This window comes from Ursus arctos, unplaced genomic scaffold (genome assembly GCF_023065955.2).
Source record: "Ursus arctos isolate Adak ecotype North America unplaced genomic scaffold, UrsArc2.0 scaffold_26, whole genome shotgun sequence".
NCBI lineage: Eukaryota > Metazoa > Chordata > Mammalia > Carnivora > Ursidae > Ursus > Ursus arctos.
In genome coordinates, this window is record NW_026622941.1 from 37,900,840 (window position 1) to 37,924,483 (window position 23,644).

The window sequence follows — 23,644 nt, forward strand, 5'->3', positions numbered from 1 at the left end:
AGGGGGACGAGGCCCATTTTACAAAGCAGGAGACTGAGCTCTTGGAGGTGAGGGGAGGGGTGAAGGGGAAGCTGCCAGGAGAAGGGGGGATCCAGATTCCAACCCAGCCCAGTCTCTCCCCGCGGAGAAGCTTTCATTTCCTCCGAAGAATTGTCACTTTGAAGACGCTGTGGGACTGGAGAGCGGCTTTGAGAGAAGGGTACCAGATCTCAATATTTGTGGGTTTGTTTTAGAAATAAGTCCCACCCGCCACACAGCTGTCACACGGCAGCAATTGTGCGACTGTGCTCCTCTCTTTAAGCTGGAGTTAAAAGTGAAAGGAGGGGCGAGGGGGTGGCGTTCGCCCCACAGCAACCATTACTAGAGACATCATGGGGCTGATGCTTCTGGAAGCTACGGAGTGCTGCGTCATTGTTTACCTCCTGTCAAGTCTTTATTCCTCCGGAGAAAGCCCTTTCAGAACTCTGCCTGATCAGGCTTTTTGGCCTTTTCAAGGGGCTGATAGGTTAAAGCCTTTGAATTCTTAGAGCATATGCATAAAGTATTTCCAGTACATTATTTTAAATGTACCTTTCTCCCTCCCTCTCTCTCTCTCTCCTTCTCTCTCTTAGCTGTGATTTGCAGAAGTCTTCACCACACAGAATTTTAACTGATGGCAAAAATATAAAGCCTTGAGGTAATGTTTTATCACTGTTTATTATTGTATCCAAGAAGAGGCCTTGACAGTGTTGGCTGCTGCTGGGTTGCCATGGCACCGATCAGTCAAGCCGGGATGGGATTTTTAAAGCCTGCTTAACCCTTTTTCTTACCCTCGAGTGCAACACCAAAAGAAAGACTTTCATTTTGTGCGGCACTCTTGGGTCAACCAAATCTCCCCCTTGAAATGAAGCCTCAGCCTTGCTGCCTGGGTCATCGTGCCCCCTCTCCCCCTGGCCCCAGCCGCACGCGCGGCTCCAGCCTCACGGGCCGCCATCCCTCGGGCCTCGGAGCACAGACACACGAGGCTTCCTCTGCCCGGAACACCCTTTTGCCCCTGTCCGGGCCCCAACTCCCATTCACGTTCTGTTCCGTGAAGGTGGCCCCTCCTCCTCCTCCAGGTAGCCTTCCGCGTCCCTTCCTCCACTTGCTCTGGGTTAGAAACGCTCCAAGAACGCTCTGCGCTTACCTCCATCTCAGCACACATCGCCCTGAGAATAACTGTCTGAGAGAGTCTTGGCGAAGGGTGTCTGGAGCGGGGGTGGCTGTGTTCGAAGCTCTCCTTCGCTACCTACAGGCTGTGACCTTGGCCAAGTCGCTTGACCTCTCTAAGCCTCAGCCTCCCGCTAGGTGACAGGAGAATAATATTAATGTTAACTTCACAGAATAATTGTGGGGGTTAAATGAGGTAATCGTAACAAAATGCCTAGGGACCATGTCTTTTATTTTTGAATATTCGGGACCTAATATAGTGGGCATTTCCTAAAAGTCTAACACAGGATGGTCAAGGCATGGGTTTCCCTACATAAATGAATTTTTCAGATAGCTACGGCTTACCCCTGAACACACACAAAGAATATCCTTTCTTGTTTCTGCTTATTAAATTAACTCGCATATATTGGTGAAAATTCGGAAAACAGCATTGTAAGAAGGAAAATAAAAACCATCTGTGATGCCACCATCCGCTGTTAATATGTTAGTGTACGTCCTTTCACACACGCATGCGTTCTTTTTAATGCACATGTGTACATTTATATTACATTGAAATATTCTAATTTAATTTTCAAAATATTTGTTGGCTCTTTATGTTTCATAGTGTCAATACTGCAGTGAACATCCTTGTGTCCTATGTCTTCACAAACATATGGCATTGTTCTTAAAATGCTTTTCTTGAACGGTTTGTGCCTTCCAGCAGTTTATAAGCATATCCATATCACTGTGTCCTTATTGGGCAGTGGCTGGGGCCGGGGGGACAGCGGGCACGATGACCCAGGCAGCAAGGCTGTGACTTCTTGTTGCTTCCAACAGAACATCAACTCTTCTAATTCTCTATTTTTGATTCATTGTGTTTCACAAGAATTCATTGGATGCCTGCAGGGTATGAGGTTTTTGGAAAGACTTTAAAGGAGTAGTAACAATATATGAAGGACCTACCCTGAAAGAGGAAATTAGAGTCATAAACAATTATACAGTAGGGTCAACTGGAGATAGACAAAGAGTCCTAAAATTAGAACTGAGGACAAAAGGCAACGAGATTCCAAAGTAGGGTCCAGTATTTCTTAAAGCCTGCTTTCAAATTCTACCCCAGGAAACTAGCACTGAGTAAAACCCTTCTAACCTTTGGCATAGACACTAGATAAAATTATTTAAATCCTGTGCTAAATGAGATGAATAAACATGACTTGGGGCTCTGGGTGCTCCTTCTTCGATAACAGCTCTAAACCTGCTGGCTCTGACTCCAGGAGTTTCAGCTGGCTCTTCAGAGAACATTCTGGCTTCTTTCTTTGGTCTCAGCTCTTTCTTAGGGGGCAGATTTTGTGCCAGGATATTCCAGTTAAATGCTTCTGTGTAATAGAAATAGCGAGATGCTTATACAGGAGCGACTCAACCAGTTAAAATGTAAATATAACTCAATAGCTAAGACATTTACCTGTGGCCAAAATATACATTTTGAAACCTTCACCTAACGTATATTTCCTGATGTCTACTGTGTGCCAGGCACTAAATATTGGACTATTGGTTTGCAAATTCCTAACTAGAATTGTTTTGTTCAATTTTCACCCAGATCTACTGGCATCACCTAAGCCCAAATGTGACCTGTAATAAGATGACTTTTTTTTTTCCCCCGTAGGACCTTCAGCATACAGTATAGAACCAACCTCACCAGGGGAATATCTGATTTAGTGAAACATTTTCTCCATTTCCCTATAGCATATTATCCCACATAATGCTTCTTGTGATTGCAAAGATAAAACAATTTTACAACCAATAAGGAACGAATGATGGGCTACTTTCCTAGACTTGCTTTTCATCTTTGTCAGCTTTATGAAGGTTTTCCCATTTTCACATATATATTTCCAAAGACTGTATGTATATTGGGAAAAAGTTCTGGTAACTAATCTGACACATCTTCTTTTAACAACTCCAGAGAGAACATAGATCATTTATCGCTGTTCTTTCAATAATTGTTCTAGTGAAAGGACTCATGAGGTTAAAAAGTTCCATCCTGTATGTCCTTGTTCAAGTGCCTATTTATAAGCTTTTATGACTAACTCCTTGATTTTCTAGCACCATTTAAAGTTGGTGGGCAAAAGCTGACTTATTTGAGTTATGCCCCCATAAAACCTTGCTTCTTTAAGAAAAAAAGAAAAAAGAAGTTGTTCCAGAGCTGACTCGGGACTATCCTTTGGAGCTGGGTATGTGCATATTATGCTGCTACTTAGCAATGTCTTCAGGGACTACTGGGGCATAACATTTAATTGGTCCTCTACTCAATTGGAAACCTCAATATGTAGTATTAATTTGACTTTTTATTAGTAAACAAAATTATAAATTCAGTGACAAAGAGAAATCCAAGGGTAACAGCTGTACATATTAAGATCATTATCGTAGCACAATTTCTTCAGCTTACATCTGAAAACTGTCATTTACTCTCATCGCAAACAATTTCTTCCAGCCTCCTCCCCACCCCCACCCGCCCCCGACACACGTGGACACACGCAGATCTTAAGCAAACACTAGCTAGGCTTCTGACAGGTCAGAGCCACATCTGTGGGACAACCTGGCCCCCATTAAGTTCCTACCTGGGAAAACTCAAGGCTGACAAAATAATGTACTGTTTGTTCCAGCCAACACCTGAAGAGAGGACCCCTATTCCCCAATCTCTGTGGGACAGCAGAAGCCTTGCTTCCAGAACAGCCAATTGACAAACCTCGATGGGCTACCCGCCCCCCACCTGCTTTTTTGTAATTGTCCACTTCTATGACTCACACTTGATCGCCACACCTCTGCGCAGGTCAGTGTTGAGCTCGGTTTTACGTTCCAGCTTTTTCTCTGCTGCCGTAGTTACTCAAGAGAGCCTGTTTTTACTGGCTTGTGTCCGGCTTTTCTTTTTAACTATCCTACGGGAAACTCAAACTAAACCAATTAAAATACGGATACGCAGAAAGGGTTAGGTTACCTCAAAACCATGTCAAGAGCAGTAGTCTATGAATTAACCACAGTAGAATGGCAACTGGCCAGAGTCATGACAACAGATGATTTACGATCCATTCTAGGAAGAGGATTTAAAATAATGTTCTGCTCATCTTACTCATTCCTCCCGTAAAATGAAAGAATCCAAGAGGGAAGTTTAGGGACAAACAAGTAACTAGTCAGGATGAATTATAGTCAAACTTAAGAACATCACCCTTATCCAAAGGGTTAATTTTTCTGGCGGTGATGACTTTTGTTGCTGGTGGGCGTTCCGGGGTGTTTGTGCTGAGTTTCCTCACTGACCAACTGGGGACATGAGGCGGAACTCAAGCGGACATTGTAGCTGGCTTTCTAGCAGTCACGCCTCAGACGATTCATCAAAGCCAACCACATCACTTCCTTGTGACTGGGCTGAGATGTCAGGTGGCGTTTGCTGGACTTGTCTGGGGAAAGAGCCAGGTGCCTTGCCTCCTGCACATGGACAAGGATGAAGTCAGGGCCATACATAAAGGCAGCAATAGAAGGAAGCTGGGTTCCAGACAGTACTGTTGAGCCCCTGAACCAGCCGTCCCCACAGCCTGCGTCGACTAAGAGCTGTATAAGAGAAGGCACTTACTGTTCATGACATTGGGAGTTCGTATTCTGTTGCTGGAAGCCAGAGACATCTTAATTGAGACCGCAATCTGCATGGTGTTTTGTAAGGTTTTGACTCCATCAGCAGTAGCAGAGTCCACAAGAGGGAGGCAGCGCTCTCCAGGGAAGAAAGAGGGGCCTTCTAGCTCAAGGGGGCCCCCCAGGGGCAAAACTGTCTGTTTGATCTGAGCAGGGAAAGGTGGGTCTCCGAAAACTCAGCCTGACTGGCTGCCAGGGGACAAAGCACTTTTGATGAGGGAAGGTGTTAGGGAGGGGGCAAGGAGGAATAATTCTGAAACCAGCAAGTCTTCGAAGGGCGCTAAATGTGGAGGTGTGTTGGGGTTGGGGGATGAGGCAGCTGCGGGTGAGCTGGAGGGGAAGATGAGCATTGAAGAGAGGAAGGTGATGAAGACAATGATGTGAGAGAATACTAAAGGTTTCTTTTTCTTATTTCTGAAAACGAATGTTATATTGGATCACCTGGTTCATTTGTTTATTTTTGAAGATTAGTTAGAACTTAGTTCTGAATCCATCTGGTCCTGGTCACTTTTTCAAATAAGAAGTCTTTTAAATAGAGCACCAAAAGGAAGCTGTCTCCATCCTGATGGTGTCCTGGGCTGCCAATGCCCCTGGCCTTTCAGCCCGGGGGTGGAAGAGCCTCAGTTCATTTATGCAGCTCTCCCGAAAAACCAAGGAGACCAGCAGGCATCCCAGGAGCATCTCCCTGTGCTCGTGCCATCTCAGAGGTCCATAAACTTCTCTGGCTTGACTGCTACAAGTGCTAGGGCTCTTTGCAGCAGTCTCCAGGTCTGATTCAGTCTAGAGGGCAGAAGTCCTATGACGGCTGCCAGATTTCTCCATCCGACCCAGCTCAGACCAAGGTCATGCTCCCATCCTCCAGGCTCAGCTTGCCTGCCAAAGGAGACACTCACCTCCAGAGGGAAGCAGTTGGATTGGTGTGGTGGGGGAGGGACAAGGGACATCAACTTCCAACTCGTCAAATGTTTAGGAGGAGACAAACTGGAGCTGGAGGAGTCAGAAGGATCCTCTGGAAGATGAACATAATCAGCCTTGAAGAATGTGCAACCTGAGGCCAGGAGGAGGGAAGGGGATTCCAGGCCAGTAGGTATCTCCTACTTTAAGACATAAAATCAGGAAGGCCATATGGTAGTTAGCTTGGATGAAGTTTGAGGCTAATATAAAACTGGTTCGTTAAAATTGGATCCTGATCAAGGAAATCTATGAAGGCTGGACTGAGTGTGATCCTGGAGGTGGTAGACAGCAAGATGACCTAGTGAAACAGGGGGAACTTTGCGGTCAGGAAGACCCAGGTATAAATCTCGGTCCTTCATTTGCTGGCTTTGTGAACTTGGGAAAATTGCTTAAATTCTCTGACCCTCATGGAGATAACGACACCTTCTTCCAGAGCTCTTGCTGAGAGATCATGTCTGTAAAAGATGAGAACTGGCATATCATAAAAGCTCTTTCCTCTTCTAGTGATATTGTGGAAGGAAGACACGGTCTCCTGAGACCCCAGAGGAAACAGAAATGTTGCTGGGGGGAAGGAGGTCGAGGAGGTGGCGAGAGGAAATTGGTTTGAAACAGACAAGGCTGGGAAGGTACCAAACTGTACTTGTGTGTTTGTTGGGGCTGTGTTTTGGGACATGAGTTGTTGAAAGAGCTGGTGGGGAAGACAGGTGGATAGAAAAAGAGGAACTAAGAAAGTGAAGTAAGAGGACTTTAAGATTTCCTTTTCATGTGTGACTCCCGGTCAGCCACACAGAAGACAGAGCAAATGACATACATCAAGTATTAAATTGGATGATTTAAATTATGGCAAATCGTAGAAGAAAGCAACTAGCCATCAGAAGAGTTGTAAACAGAGTTTCCCCAAAGCTAATATCTAATTTACAGTTCCCTTTGGGAAGTTCGGAATTATATATTATTTTTTTAGCTTTGTACACAAACACATACATTTTTCTTCCCCTTGAACATGGGGTGGAGAGAGTGATTTAAAATGGTATTTGAGCCATCCTGCCAAAGAAGATTCACGATCACTAATTTTAGGATGCATGTGATGAATCTCTGAGATACTAGAATAAAAACAGAATGCCCAAATAAGAGACACTATTTTTTATCAGTTGTTTAAATATTATTCATTTAAAAGGAAGGATTTCAGATCTTAGAAAAATGATCATAAGAACCTCACAAATACTTCTCAGGTTTTTCACATGTTTTGAAACACTGAGGAAACCGTCTGCGGGAAATGTGGCAGATGCATTAAAGAGTATCCTTGTTGAAACAAATTAAAATAAATATATGTGCAAAAGTGTCTAGCACGATGTCCAGCAAACAAGACAAACTCAATTAATGTTAGGGGAATCCAATTAAGTCCTTTAATCCAAACTGAATCCAAAATACTATCAGACAGCCCTTTGCTTTAGAACAAATTTGGGTCCAAAAATGTGGCTGGTTTAAGCCTCGAGGATAACCGTTGCTAATTCAAAGCTCCCAGAGACAGGCTGAGGATTATTTGAAATTCACTCCATTTTTCAATCTTTAATTTAGTGGGTTACAAGGAGAATATTTCTGTTGCACCTTTAAAAAGTCCGTGATTACCTAAAGGCACGGTTGATCGGAAGACTGTGGGGATTAAGACGGTGTTTCTGGTCATAGAAGAGTGCAGCGATCCACAAAAGCGGGGGTTCTACACACTCCTCTCTGAAGTCTTGGCTGGCTAGGAGATGTATTCCCTAGAGATCATTTTGTGTGTGTGTGGACACACTCCCATTACTGAGTTCTCCGTTTTATCCCACGTGCTTGCAGACATTTTCTCATTTGATCTTCATAACAACCCCATGAGATAGGGTATTATTATCATCTTCATTTTGTATGTGGGAGAACACAGTCCAGGGGTAAAACCAGCGCTGTGTGGGCAGATCAGAGGAATTTGAAATTAGAGTGACCTCAATTTAAATCTTGGCCCATGACTTTGGCATTTCCTACCCATAATGGGCCTCCATTTGCGAATTCTAGCTTTGGTAGAATAATTCTTAGAAGACTAGAATTAGAAGTTGAGGTTATAATTACCTAGCGAATATTTTTTAATAACTGCTAACAACAAGTTGTGGCTATCAAATGCCCGACATGCAATGTTTGGGAATAACTGGCTGAAATTGTTTTATCCGTCAGGTTGTTTAGCGTTGTGAAGACCCAGTTTGAATTCACTCTGCACCATGGCATCAAGCCAGAACTAAAATTTCAGGTCAATCACCTAATTGATTTGGTGACTTTCTTTGTTTCTTAACGAATCCCCTCCTCCACCATCCCCCTCCATAATGTAGGTGTTCTGTATTCCACCTGCCTCCACGTGAAGAGATATGAAGGGAAAACTGAATAAACACATACAGTTATATTGTATTTACTGTTTCCAATGCACTGGTTTCCTTCCTGAAGATCCAAGTTCCCATCTGGTAGCATTTCTTAATGCAGGTCTCCTGGCAATGAATTCCCTTAATTTCCATTTATCTCAAAATGTTTTTGTTTCACCTTCATTTTTTAAGTGCTTTGATGGAGAAACAGTTTACCTTCGGTTAAAGGCACACATTTCAATGTTCAGCTTGATAAGTTTTTACGTAGGTGTATACTCATGTGACTACCATTCCAATGAAGATATAAACATTTCTGCCACCCCAAAACTCCCCCCACGCCTCCTTGTCATCAGGTCCCTTCCCGTATCCCCCAGGCTTGGTAATCACTGATCTGTTGTCAGTCCCTAGACTCATATAATATGTACCCTTTGGAGTCTGGCTTTTTTCCCTTGGCACAATGCATTCGAGACTCATCCAAGTCATGGCCTGTATCTGTAGTTCATTTCTTTTCATTGCTGAGTAGTATTCCATTGTATGGATGGACCACAGATTGTTTACGCATTCACCCCTAAGGATACCTGGGTTGTTTTCAGTTTCTGGCGATTTTGGATAGAGCTGCTGTTACACTAGGAAACACGTTTTTGTGCGAATATGATTTTCAATGATCCGAGTTAAATGGAGAGAGGAATGCTGAGTCAGAACGTAAGTGTATGTTTACTCTTAAAAGAAACTGCCGAGCTGTTTTTCAAAGTACTGTACCATTTCATATTTCTACCCAAAGCGTAGGAGTTCTGGTTTCTTTGTGCTTCGTATTACCAGTTTCATTATGTTTTAGCCATTCTCGTTATGGTTTTAATTTGCATTTCCTTCATCACTAACCATACTGAGCATCTCTTCGTGTGATCATTTACGATCCATATATCAACATCGGTGAAGGGTCTTCAAATCTTTTTTCCATTTTTTTCCTGGGTTGTTTGTTTCCTTATTGCTGAGCTTCCAAAGCTTTTTATGTACTCTAGCTACCAGTCTTTGATTAAATATGTGTTCTGCAAACACTTTCTCTCGGTCTGCAGTTAGTCTATATTTTCTTAGCGGTGTCTTTCAAAGAGAAGCTTTCAGTTGTGACAAAGTCTAATTTATCATTGTCTGTTTTATGGTTTATGCTTTTGTGCCATAACTAAGAAATCTCTGACGAACCCAAAGTCACAACGAATTTTTCCTGTTTTATTCTAGAACTTTTACAGTTTTACATTATACATTGAGGTCTATGAGACATTTTGAGTTCCTTTTTTTTTTTTAAAGACTTTATTTATTTATTCGACAGAGATAGAGACAGCCAGCGAGAGAGGGAACACAAGCAGGGGGAGTGGGAGAGGAAGAAGCAGGCTCCTAGCGGAGGAGCCCGATGTGGGGCTCGATCCCATAACGCCGGGATCACGCCCTGAGCCAAAGGCAGACGCTTAACCGCTGCCACCCAGGCGCCCCTGAGTTCCTTTTTATATACAGTTCAAGGTACCATCGATGTTCTCTCTCTTTTCCTTTTTTGCACATGAATGTCCAACTGTTCCAACACCATTTTTTCACTTCCTGAGTCCATTGGCTCCATGGATTCTCTGTTCATAGTTTATTTCATCTGAATTATGTCTTTCAAGAGTCTTATTTCCTACTCACTTTGGCTAAGAACTGAGTTTTGAGCTTTAGTAATAAAACATTTGAAGGATTTAGGAAGCAAGAATGAGAGGGAGGGAAGGAAATAAAGAGCAAACCAGACTGTCCATTGAAAATCTTCGGGCTGCCAGCCGCGGCGTGTTTCACTGCGAGAGCACAAACCTTGCGCACGACACAGGCTCAAGGAGAGGTCTGAGCCTGGGGTCCTGCCTGGAGAAGGCGTAATGAGGTGCCTCAAGACCAGGGCCAGTGGACAACGCCCACTGCATAAGGCTCTCCTGACAAAGGGTGTCAAGAGAGAAAAGAAGGCTCTGAATGGGGGCTAGAGGCTATGAACGGATCTTTTCAGTTCTACCCAGGTTTGAATCATTGCTTGCAGCGTCAAATACCAAAACCCCCCACACCTGAGTAGGTAATCTCTTGTTCTTGCTAAAACTCAGATTAGTAAATGTGAACCAGGCACACGGATGTCAGTCTGGCAGCCTAGTAAAAACCGTGGGCAGGAAGGTTTCCTCCTCCTCCTGTCCCTCGTCCTCCCTCTAGGAGGAAGGCAACAGAAAGGAACAATTAGTCAACCACAGTAATTATTTGAGTTTCAGCTACCGAAAATCGTGTCATCGGATATGGTGGCTGGCTACAGAAGGCAGAGATGTGGCACATCTGAACTATTATTGAGATTGTCAAGTGATTAGCGGACACCCCGCCATTATTACACTCATCCTTGCAGATGGTGGTCCCTGTCTTCCCTGATGCTTCCTAGTTTTCTTTGCGTTCTAGAAGAGCAGTACATGAGATGACTCTGTCCGGGGCACCGTCTTTCACACTGTTGTTGTCTTAAAGTCACAGAAAGCGCTGGTAGGATGAGATCTTTATACATTTCTAATGCACGGGTCCTGGCCATCAGCATTTTTAATCAGATTGAGTTCACACATGCTGCTGCGATTCGCACATGTGGTACAGCGTCCCCAGCCAATCAGCTGGTCTAGTTGCAGACTTAACTTCAGTTGAACTGATAGCACACCAACCAGTTGAAAATTTAAAAACAGAGAGGTTTAGTGAATATCATGTATATAAGAAACAGAGATGACTGCTAAAGCAATTCAGTAAGTTGCTGAATTTTCTTTTTTTTTTTTTTTAAAGATTTTATTTGTTTGACAGAGAGAGACAGCCAGCGAGAGAGGGAACACAAGCAGGGGGAGTGGGAGAGGAAGAAGCAGGCTCATAGCGGAGGAGCCTGATGTGGGGCTCGATCCCATAACGCCGGGATCACGCCCTGAGCCGAAGGCAGACGCTTAACGGCTGCGCCACCCAGGCGCCCCAAGTTGCTGAATTTTCTATGCTTTCATAAGACTTGACTCCTCTGGTATCCCACTTGGCCATATTCATGCCCACTTCCCCCACGCACCACCAGACCCTTGCAGACTATTTCTAGTTTATCCATAACACATCATGAATACCTCCCAATCATCCTTGCATTTAGAAGAGTGACTGATTCAATATGTGTTCAATAAATATTTGTTGACTTTGGTTAAAAATTGTTTAATTTATTGGGGACATAGAAGGCAGTTTATCTTATCTGCGGGTATCACGGAGCATGAAGCGTTTGGCACTGTTGGTGTCGATGACATAATCAACTGGCTGGAATTCAACCTGATCTCAGCAATGTGGAATGTTAGGCCGCTGAAACCACAAAGAAATCAATAGGAATACAGGCAAACACCCGTGTAAAATGTATTTGTAACTGGGTTTTCAGAAGTCTAGGACGGATATCTGGTTAGATAGCTGCTGTTCAAGTGAGAAAGATCTAGCAGTTTGCAATGCCACACACTCCATACAGGTGTGATGTGGCAGTTTGCAATGCCAAGGCAGTTGAAATGACAAGTACCCAAAGCTTGAGGTGAGGTGCAGTTGGGGGAGTAGCAAACTCGTACGCTGCTGCCAAGCCACAGGCGGGATGACACATGAGTTTCCGGCCCTGCATTCTAAGGGGAGAATTGGCAATTAGAGGCAGGTGGGAAGAGATGAGGGCTAACCCACAGTATACATGGCTGTGAGTCATCTGTGAATCCCTGAGTTCAGGGAGTAAGAGGGGTCCTGCAATTGACAATGTAGCTAGGAAAATGTTTTCTTTCTGGGCTCAGACGGAACCGTCTCTGGGAGCTGATGTTTGCCCTTGGGAGACATGTGGGCATAATCCAGTGGAGCTCTGTTAAGAGCAGGGACTATCGGGGCGTCAAAGAGCAAAGCGCACTGAACATCCTACCTTCTGGTCCATCATCTGCCCGCTGCCTTCTAATTGCAGGCTTCAGCCTGGATGTCCTTGTGCGCAGAGGCTGTGGGCCCGCCTGGTGCCTCCGCCTGGGGCCTCAAACTGCCTGTTCCCACCCCAATGCCAGCAGCCTAGACTGGCTCTGCTGGGACTGGCTCCTGACGGCGGGCACCCTGAGAAAACGTGGATGCGGGGACAGGAGCAGCCCTTTCGGGCTTCCTTGGCACACGCTTCTGCTTTGGATCTCCTTGCGTCCTCTCATCTCTTGAGACCCCGCTGTCCCTGGCTCTTGTACGTGACTCTCCCATAGTAGCGTCCCTCTGCCCTCTTCACCCTCTTGCACTTATTCCTGACTCCTTCTGACTTCTGCTTTCTCTGTGTTCTGGTAGGTTGCTCATCGGCCTCCTGCACCCCCTCGTCAGACCCGCTTGCTCTCAGCTCCTCTTCTTTTCCAGCATTTACTTTTTCAGAGCCTTAACTAATTTGTATGAATGTAACAATTTTATAAGGAGATAGAAGAATAAGTTATAGGGACGCCCATGGGGCTCAGTCAGTTAAGTGTCTGCCTTCAGCTCAGGTCATGATCCCAGGGTCGTGGGATCGAGTCCTGCATCTGGCTCCCTGCTCGGCAGGGAAAATGCTTTTCCCTCTGCCCCTCTCCCCAACTCGTGCTCTCGCTCGCTCTGCATGCTCTCTCTAATAAATAAATAAATAAATCTTAAAAAAAATAATTTATATATACTTTGCACACCTGAGATTAAATCCCCCCCACTTTTTAAGTGGCTTCCTGTCCTGCCTGTCTCATAGCATATTGGTTAGGCGCATTGTCTCTGGGGTCAGATGTCTGCAGGTTCAAATCCTGGGCCTGCCACTAACTTGCCATTAACTTGGGCAAGTGACTCGATATTGCTGAGCAGCATTAGTTTCCTCATCTGTGAAATGGGAATTACAACTCTGTGATGCACGGAGTAAATGAGACACTGTACGTTCCGGCAGCGTATCTGGTACCTAGTAAGCCTAAAAACACGTAGTGTTACTTCTAACCCTTCCAACTATATACATTTTTATACCTTATATATAAAACTAGGTAATTTTATATAACTAGATGCTATAACACTTACAATTATTTAAAAATATCCCTCTAACATCCCTGCTCGAATTTCTCCTATTCTGTATTTTCATGTTTAGTAGAGGATATTGAGTTACAAATTATGGAAAAATTGAATTGCTAGTTGAGTAGAATATTTACAGTTAACGTATGGCACTGGCTTTATCTCAGAAAACTGATCTTAGAGATTTAATTTTCCCTTTTTAAAAAAAATTTTTTTTGACATTACATTATCCTCAAAGCAAAGTGGCCAAGTGGCCATAATAGCTGGGCAACAAAACCAAGTTCAATGTAAAAGTATTTATTCACTCTGGGGCTCTCATATTATTTGAGGTGGTAAATCAATATTAACTTGCACAGTATCCTCATATCCATGAATTAAATTAGTTCGAGACTTTTTTCCAAAGGAGCCAAACCTCATAATTAATTTTATTTGGTCATTGTCCAGAATATTATAATAATTTTTAAATATCAGGTCAGACATTTCTAACGTATAGAAATCCCATTTGGGAATTCGGAAACCTATCTGTTTGCTCCTTTTAATATTGGTGTGTCCAAGCCGATGGTTCTTTAAATAATATTATTGCTCAGTACTTTTTCTTCTTAAAAAGCATCTGGGTTTCAAACTAGCTAAACTCAGGAGACCTTAAGGAACAGAAGTCAAAGCCGTCCGCACTGGGATAGCAAGAAGATACAGTTGATGCTGAGTAGAGAAGAAAATGGAAGAGAGAAGACAAAAAAGAGACCAGCCCTTGGGTGCAGGCTGAGGGGTCCCAGATGGACCATCAGTCATGACCTCAGAGAAACCACCGAGCAGGGGCAAGAGGCTTAGACTGCGTGTTCTTCATGGCTCAGGGGAAGAGGAAAAGGGCTGCTATCAGGTCCAAGACACCCAACAAAAACAAATACTCATCTGGGGGCATGTGAGGAAACTCTGTGTCCCCAAGAAAAATTTCCACAGAAACCCTTTCTAATCAGCAAGTGGATGACTGAGCCCTGGACACTGGTGGTGCCCACCTGAATGAGGCTCTGAAGGAAATTATGTTGTGTGTGGAGCCCGAGGGTGGTAGATTTCGTTCCATCACTGAAGAAACAGGAGGAAAAGATCTCCTTCTCCAGGAGAGCATGTGGCCAACGGACTGCTCATGGGCACACTTGCCCTGTCTCCTCACTGCGTTCCCATCACCCTCACATTGAATTCTACCGAGCACGTGGAACTTCTGCTCAGTGACTGAGTCTGGCTGGAGCCGGGGTGCCAAGGGTAAGGGCAGAGATGAGGACTATGGCATCTTTGCCCCAAATGATGCCTTAGCCCAGCCTCGGGGGTGGGGGGTGGCAACTGGAAACTTAGGGAATGTTTCCAAAAGAATGTTTGAGACTCTGGCCAAGGTATGAGTGCCAGATCCTGACAGAATTATTTCCACGAGAGAACTGGTAAGATTCTGAGTGAGGGTAAAGGACAGAAGCTGGAGGAATACAAAGGAACCTGTATGTAGTCAGATCTGCTTGAGGACCCACATAAGTCAGTGTAGCAGGCAATTAGAGAAAGGGCCTTTCTCCCCTCCTCTGTGCTAAACCCAACACCACATTCACACCCAGGAATATGGCACCTTTGGCATGAGCACTGACATCCTTCCCTCAGACAGCGGAGGCTGGCAGGGGTAGGTAAGACAAATGGCAGCCAGCAGAAAGACATGGTGGACACCATGTGGTAACTGTCTGACAGACAGGTCTGTAAGCAAATGTGAAGCACCTCTTTGGGGAGGCCCCAGAATAAACAGGAATGAGTGGGTGGGGGGGTGGGGGGAGATACCAAGTTACTATTTGACAAAATAGAGAGGTGCCACAGGAAATCTCATAGGCTGGCGAGGCCAGATAACGCTAGGTTTACAAGTCCGAATATTGGAAAGGCAACAGTCAAATAGCCCACGTAGCTCTTGCCATCACCTCAAAAAATAAAGAGAAGAAAGAAAAATGGAAAAGAGGGAAGGCACCTCAAATCTACCAGGGTCATGAATTTGGTGTAAGATTGAATCTCTTCATGCCGAATGATTTAAAAATGCATTACATTTTTCACAAAATGTTTACAAAAGCATGCAAAGCAATTGCCTATCATTTTTAATTTTGAAAAGTAAAGAAGGATTAATGATACAACTTTGTATCTAGACGACACAAATCACACATGGCAGCACTGCCACAATTTGCTTTACGAAGTGCCCACTTCCTACCGTACAGTCACCACCACAGCTTGGACCCTGACAACTCAGCTCCATCTTCCCCTCTCTGCAGAGGTCTTCTGCACCTTCTGTGCCAATGTTACTTAGTCTCAGTTAAGAGCAAGAAAATTAACATGGAGTGTAAACTGGGTGACCTCTTCTCGAAATAAGGGACCGTCAAAGTTCATCAGAGCCTCTGGCAATGCTCGCGGAGGGAGACATTTCCGTAAGGTTTTATTATCAAAGGCAAGCTTTGTACTGATTACAATAATTCATAACCTCAGTGTCAGCACTTTTATTCTTAAACTTAAAGCCTCAGTTAATTGAAATTGGTGGACCATTCTGATGAAAGAATATTTCTGGTTCATCAACTTTTTTTTTTTTAAGCCAGTACTCTGTCAGCATCTTTCTAAATACTTTATAAGTCAACTGTTCTGCTTTAAGAAGTCCAGTTCCTTTCCATATAACTGATATTGTGCTGATGATTACAAAGCTTACAATACCTCTGCTCTGTAATTCTGAACTCTCACTTCTCATTTTTCCAGTACCATTCATTCACTCATCAGTCAACTTGACAAATATTTACTGAATGCTTACTATGTGCCAAGTACTCTTCTAGAAGCTAAGAGTATAATGGAGAACGAAACAGACAAAAATCACTTCCATGGAGATTAACTTCTAGTACAATGTTCTATGGATAAGGAATAAGAAGCTGGACTGACATAAGTTATCCTAGGGCATACCCTTGTACTTGATTTCCGATTAATCATGGAAGTCAACTAGCCTGATGTTATATGATGCTTTCTCCTGAAATATAGATTTCTAATCTCTTTAAACATAGTTTCAGGGAGTTGGGTCCTGGCTAGTGAAGGTATTCTCCATTGTATTTCTCTTAATTACAGACAATGAGAGAGGAAAACCTTGTATAGTAGAAAGAACATTGAATCTCTGAATGCTTTTCAATCTAGAACTATTTTTACTCCCTCAGTCTAAGCTATCCCCTCGACCGGAAAAAAAAATTTTTTTTTAAGTAAAACAACTCCATTTTTTTCAGTGCCGAACAGAGGACAGAACATCATTACCAACCATCACAACCCTTCTGCAATCTTAGTCCTGTCAAGGAACATCCTGTAATTTCCCCCCCTTCAAAATCGGAACTGAATCCAAGATCAGTGCAGAACTGGGGGCTAATAATAGTCCACTCCCACTGATAACAGAAAGGCTGAGGTCTTCGCAAACCTTTTCAGAGAACAGTTTGATGTAACTTTAAAGTCACAAATGGTTCTGTGTCTCTAAGCCAACATTTTGCAGAGGGCTGCGCTCAGTTAGAAATCCAAAAACCAAATACAGCCAGTGAACCGGAAGCTAGTTGGTAAAAGAGCAGCTGAAATGGCTGAAAGCTTGGGAGGCGCTAGACGACTGGTGAGGGGATGCTAGAACGGAATATAGTGCTCTGAGTCGGCCAGGTAGCAGAGCGCACCTAGAGGAATTCGAAGGCGCTTGGCCGTGAGGCACTGCAAGCCATAGACCCAAATGCTGAGAGAGCTAAACTTAGAATGGTACTGCGTTGAGTGCTTGACATGTATTATCTTTTTGAAGCCGTCCAATAACTCAGGAGGCAAGATTATTGCTATTATTCCCATTGCATGCTTGAGGAAAACTGAGCCTTTCCTAACTTGCACAAGGCCACGTGGCTAATAATGGAAGAACTGGGATGTGAACCCAAGCTGTCTCCAGAGCCCCCAGATCTTAATTGCTACATCATACAGCCTTAAGAGCAGAAAGAGTCAGCTGTCCCTAAGATATAAATAAATGAAGACATATAAACAAGAATTCAATACTCATCACCCCAAAGATTGTAAATGGAATAGAATGTCTTATTGAGACGGATGGGGTTCAGGTCTGCCTGAAAGCTAAAAGCTAGATTAAAATGGTTTGGGGGGGTGGTCTCCTTTTTTCTGATAATGATTGAAAGATGGTTTTTACTATTTATACCATTTGGAAAATACAGGTGACATAAGGAAAATTAACATTTTGATTAAATAATATATCTGATATCCTGGGAATGTTAAATACCCAATTAGAGAGTGAACTTTAGTCAATTAGGGAAAACTGGAGTACCTACAATTTGGGTTCTCTAATATTATAATGTTATAATGTCAGGTAAGTGTTCATGTTTTGGTGATTCTGGCTAAAAAGGTGGGCAGAATGCATGTAGAAAGTTTCTGAACTACCTCTGCTCTGAGGATGGAATTCCTAAATGTATTTTGCCTTAATGCCTTAGAGAAAAGAACCTTAAAGAAACTGGCATAAATCTTTCAAGAAATCCAAGATGACAATGTTCTTGTGTTTCCTGTGATAAAGTTGTATTGTATGTTGGGGACCCACACAATGGAGGCCACTGTAGTGGCCCAGCCCATGTCACAGATCCAAACCTAAGTCAGCCTGCACTTACGGGAAACACCTGTCAAGGGAACTGAACACACACCAATTACAGTCCTCCAATCTAGATCTTGACAGCTTACCTCACCCTAGAAAATAGGACCTGCCAGCTTTCCAGAGAAATCCCCGACCTCCTGGGCACTTGCAAGAGGTAGGTGTGTGCCTGTAAACAACCGAGGGGGAGGGGGTCTGATTTATTATGTGCAGATTCCCGTGACGTAGACACTCCAACCATGTTGGATTGCCAGCTAGCAAGCTGACATCAAGCCACCTCCCAGAAATGTAACCATCTGCTCCCACAAGCCAGGACCAGAGTCTCCAGCACGTCATTGATTCTAGGCCTTCAAGGCAAGTTCAGCCAACATTCTTCTTGTCATAGACTTTAGGGTTTCACAAGGAAAAATAAAAAATTTTGAAAATTAGAGGAAGAATAACCTAAAATCTCTTCCTCTCCTTCTTCCCCTCTCCCTCCTTCCGTTCTTTGCCAAGTGCTAAAAAAAATGACAATCTGCAATAACCATCATTTCATAAAAGAAAGGACATGACAAAAAGTGAACGCGGCGGCGGATGGGGCCCTGGGTGGCACAGCGGTTAAGCACCTGCCTTCGGCTCAGGGCGTGATCCCGGCGTTGTGGGATCGAGCCCCACATCAGGCTCCTCCGCTATGAGCCTGCTTCTTCCTCTCCCGCTCCCCCTGCTTGTGTTCCCTCTCTCGCTGGCTGTCTCTATCTCTGTCAAATAAATAAATAAAATCTTAAAAAAAAAAAATGTGAACGCGGCATAATTTTAGAATAAAGAATAGCCCTTTAAATTTAATGAATCTAGATCTATGAAAATGTTATTACCTTATTTTTCTCATCTTGTTGTTATAAACTAGTGGAATTTTGTTCTATCCATTAGGATGTTTTTGGCTATACATGACAAAACAAACCTGGCAGTGGCTCAAATAGCCTGGGTTATTTTCTTACGTATCGAGAAGTCTAATGGTTAGTGGTTGTCAGCAGTGGTTCAGCTGTGGTGTCATGCTCTCAGACACCTCCCCTTACCCCAGCTCTTCTTCCCACCATCTTCTTTTTCTTGTGCTCGTGAACTCGTAGTCATTCGATGGCCTCTGTACTTCCAGGAAGACAAAAGGAAAAGTGCAAAAGCCATGCTGTAGGTTGAATTTTGTCCCTCAGAAAGGGATGATGAAGTCCTAACCCAGGTACCTATAAATGTGACCATATTTGGAAATAGTCTTTGCAAACGTGATTAGCTAAGATGAGGTCAGACTGACTTAGGGTGGGCTCTAATCCAGCAACTGGTATCCTTCTGAGAAGACAAAACAGATACAGAGCATAGATCACCATGAGAAGACACAGAGGAGACACGGAGGGAAGATGGCCACGTGAAGACAGAGGCAGAAATTGGACCGATACAGCTGGCAAGCTGACGAACATCAAGGACTGCTGGCAACCATCAGAGCCAAAGAAAAGGCAAAGGATTCTTCCTTAGAGACTTTGGAGGGAGCAACAGCTTGATGTCAGAGGTATAACCTCCAGAACTGTGAGGGAATAATGCACACTGTTTTAGGGCCCCCAGTTTGTGATATTTTGTTATGAGAGCCCCAGGAAACTAGCACAGGCCTTTCCATCACAAAGCCTTGTCCTGAGAAGTCTCCAGATTTCCCTTTATAGCCCATTGCTGAGAACTAGGTCAGATACCCAAACTTAGAAGGGTCCATGGCCAAGGGGAGGAGATTTCCATGACCTCTTCCGATTCATCCTTGAGCCTGGTAGGGTCTACTCTCCCTGTGATCAAGGGATCTCTCCCCACCATTGGAACACGTTGGAAGAAGGGGAAATGGCTTTGAGGAGGCAATGGGCAGTGGCTGTCATACATGAAGATGGATTGTTTTGCTTTGTGGGCAACACATTAGAAACGCTGCCCTATCAGACAGTGCTCGAGATTCACCCCAAAACAGATCTTCGTAGTCCCTGAAGCACTCAGAGATTTAGGTGAAGGATCCAGGTAGGTGGTTCCAGTGTAAGAAGATGATGGTATCTGAGAGGTAGCGTTCCCAGGGAGAAACCACGTGATCTCATCTAAAGCCAAGAGAAATTGTGGAAGCAGCCAGTGCCCATTGATAAATGAGTAGATTAAGAAGATGTGGTATGTATGTACAATGGAATATTACTCAGCCATAAAAAGGAATGAAATCTTGTCATTTGCAACAACATGGATGGAGCTAGAGGGTATAATGCTAAGTGAAATAAGTCAGTCAGAGAAAGACAAAAACCACATGATTTCCCTCATATGTGGAATTTAAGAAACAGACGATCATGGCAGCAGGTGGGGGCGGAGGTGGGGAAGAGAGAGATAAACCAAGAAACAGACTCTGAACTATAGACAACAAACTGCTGGTTACCGGTGCGGAGGTGGGTGGGGGGTGGGGGAAATAGGTGATGGGGATTAAGGAGCATACTTGTGATGAGCACTGGGTAATGTATAGAATTGTTGAATCACTATATTGTACACCTGAAACTAATATAACACTGTTAACTCTAATGGAATTAAAATGAAAAACTTAATTTAAAAAAAGTTTTACTTAGCTAATAATAGCTAAAGTATCCTTTCAAATTAAGTACCAAGCCTTTGCAAGAATGCTTGCTGAAATGGAGGTGGGGGGGTATCAAACTATACATTCAGTATGATCCAACATTCCTTAGCTAAAAATACTGGGAAGAAAATAGCAAAACATTAATAATGATTATCCCTAGGTAGTGAGATTTATTTGACCATTATAGTTTTCTCTTTTATTTTTCTGCCGTTTTCAAATTTTCTACAATGAGCATGGACAATAATGACGATATTTAACAGTTATTAGATGAACATGGGCTAAGAACTTTACCTGGATTTTTTTTCATTTAGTTTTCACAGTTCTTTGCAGTAGGCACTATCGTTCTCCCCATTGCACAGATGAGAAGGTTGAGGTATGGAGACATCATCAAAGAAAACAAAAGAGAGTGAGAGAGAAAACCAAGAGAGAGATGGTAATGTAATTTAGAGGAAATGTAGTGTCAGGAAACTGGAAATCACAGGCCAGTGAAATGAGGTGGTGCTGATGAAAACTTCCCACCCTTACTCCAAGGGAATTGTCACCCCAGTTTAACTGTAGGCAGCAACATACAGTAAGACATGCGTTTTTCATCTTCACTCAGTAACAGGCTTAAGCAGTTAAACCCAGCACCAAACAGTAAAGGCATCCCTGTTGTGAAACCTATTTTTTCCATAGCTAAGACAGAGACTAAACGTGCCCATGAATTTAGCCCCACAGACCAGCGGGGATAGGGGGAGTAGCTGCCCAAACATCCCATCGGCTAGGCAGCTCCCAGCTCTACGCATTCTGGAATTCCTCTCAAACATTAAATTCGTTGAATGCGTATCTGGGCACTATAGACATTGCCTGGAGGCTGAGCCTTGTAAAGACTGTTAACTTGCACTGGCGTCTTCCTAGGTGCACCAGCCAAGCACCAATCTGCCATGTCCTCTACCCGGACCTAGCCTTTATCCCACCTGCTCCAAGTATAGGGTTTTAACTGGCCACGTGATCTGCCTGCCTTTTCCTGTCTACACCAGTTCTTTGACCATGGCTGCCTTATTCCCACGGTGTGCTCTGCCTGGGAGCACCTCTTCCTCCTTGGTGTCCCCTCTGCTTCCCAGACATACATCTGTCCTAGCACCGAGACCTACTGTGACATTTATGACATGTCTGTCTCACCTTACTAAGGACTTTGGAGGCAGGAGCCATGCCTTAGGGATCTTTGTATTCCCAGTATCTAACACAGTTGAGGGGCTATTTTAAATATTGATGAATAAATAATTAAAGGCTAATCCCAAGGGAAGCAGATCTTGTTATACATTCTTCAGCTGGCGCTCACGGGCTTGGCGATGGGCCACACAGAAGCCTGATGGGGACAAGAAAGAATTCAGGAAGGGTGATTGGCCACAGGTCTTCCTGGTGTGTGGAAAAGCGTGAGATACACCGTGAGCCCTAGGGCAAACAACCTTTGAAGTCATCTGGTTTATTTCTGCAAAATTCAATGCTTAGGTGTTGTGATCTGTTTCTAATGTGCAAATTCTGCTTTCCTGAGAAATTGAAAGGAACTTGAGCAATTTCTTAGGTGGTTTCCATTCTGGACGACTTCTCAGGGTGAAGGACTTCCTCTTGCCATGTGCACGTGAGCAGGTGGTGGTCAGAACGGAGAGCGGCGGAGCCCTGCGGCTGTGAGCGCCGTGTGGAAAGTCTCATCATCCACGTGGAGACGTGAAACGGGAGCTGGAGCCACGTGGCTCTGTGGCCGTGGCGGGGTGGGCAGGGGACCCAAGAGGTCTGGCTGAAAGTGAAGTCCAGAGACTGTTGGAAACATACTCTTTTCACATGTTCTCCCTAAAAACGGACTTGTTGCTGGCAGATGAACTTTTTCCAGCGCGAGTTAGGCAATTGCTGGATTTAGGTGCCAGACTCCTGTTGCTTCTAACTGCGAAATGCCCCCCACATCGTATTTTGCCGTTTTCCTTTCTGCCATTTACAAGGTCACTGTGAACTTTCTCTCCGCCTTTCCGCACACCACGAGCGTACAGGGGGGTGCCGCCACCTGTCTTGAGACCTCCTGCTGTTCCTCAGGATTCACCTCACTGTGCTTTTTCATTTCTTATGCCTTATATTTCGGTCATGTTTATCTTCTGTCTTTCCTTCCACTTTATTGCTCACATCATTTGTTTCCTATCTGAGTCTGAAAGTGACCTTAAGAAGCCATCTAAGCAGAAGAGAGGCGTTGTGTTTTCAGACCTTGAGAGGACCGCCACTACTCCATGGGGTGCCTTTTGTGAACTGGAAAAAGGCATTCCTTCTGGGCAGATGCAGCCCCACACCGGGGTACAGGCTTAGCGAACACAGAGCACAGTGATTTCAGGACCAACTCTAGTGTGCACTCTTGTACCATGAACAACCTGCCCAACCGGACCATACAGTCCTGTTCAGAGAAAAAAAGAGCTCATAAGCTTGCTTAAATAAATAGTTATCGTGACCATTTTTCTCATAATAAAAATATTCTTTTTAAAGTCCATTTAATGGATGAGTGGCCCTGAATGCGTATTTACTTCTTCAATCTTCAATAATTTAAGGACCTCCTTAAATATGAGTCAAGGCTACACAGTGGCTTTCTGCGGCCATAACATCAAATGCAAACTCCAGGGACTTATCTGCTAAGCCGTCTCTTCTCAGTGCTGTAGCGCCATCACATATACTGTCTTCATTTCAGGAACAATTGTTGAGCAGGGATGATGAGCCAGACTTCTAAATCCAATCTTTTGTTTCTCTCCAGCTTGGCATTTTCACTTCAACTAGCCTTATGACGAAATGGGCATCCTTGAAGTTTCCAAACAGAAAGCTCCTGAGGTGTTTGGCAAGCCCTCAGCCTAACTTTCTGCTGCTCCGGGCCTGGAAGCCACAGAAGAGAGCTCTTGGGTTGGCCCCTCCCCGCCCTCTCCCCCAACCCACTTCAAGACAATGTGCTCCGAAACCTGCTTGAAATGCACAGACTCGTTCAGTATCATTTGGGGGAATCTCAAGGTATCCACTCCACACAGAAAAAGAACACTAAGACTTTATTCACACAGTATTTTGTTATTTAGAAAATATTTTCCTATGCGTTAGTTCATGTAATCTTGAGTTGGAATTATCACCCAAAAAGCAGAAATGCATAAACGCTAGGGAAACGGAATT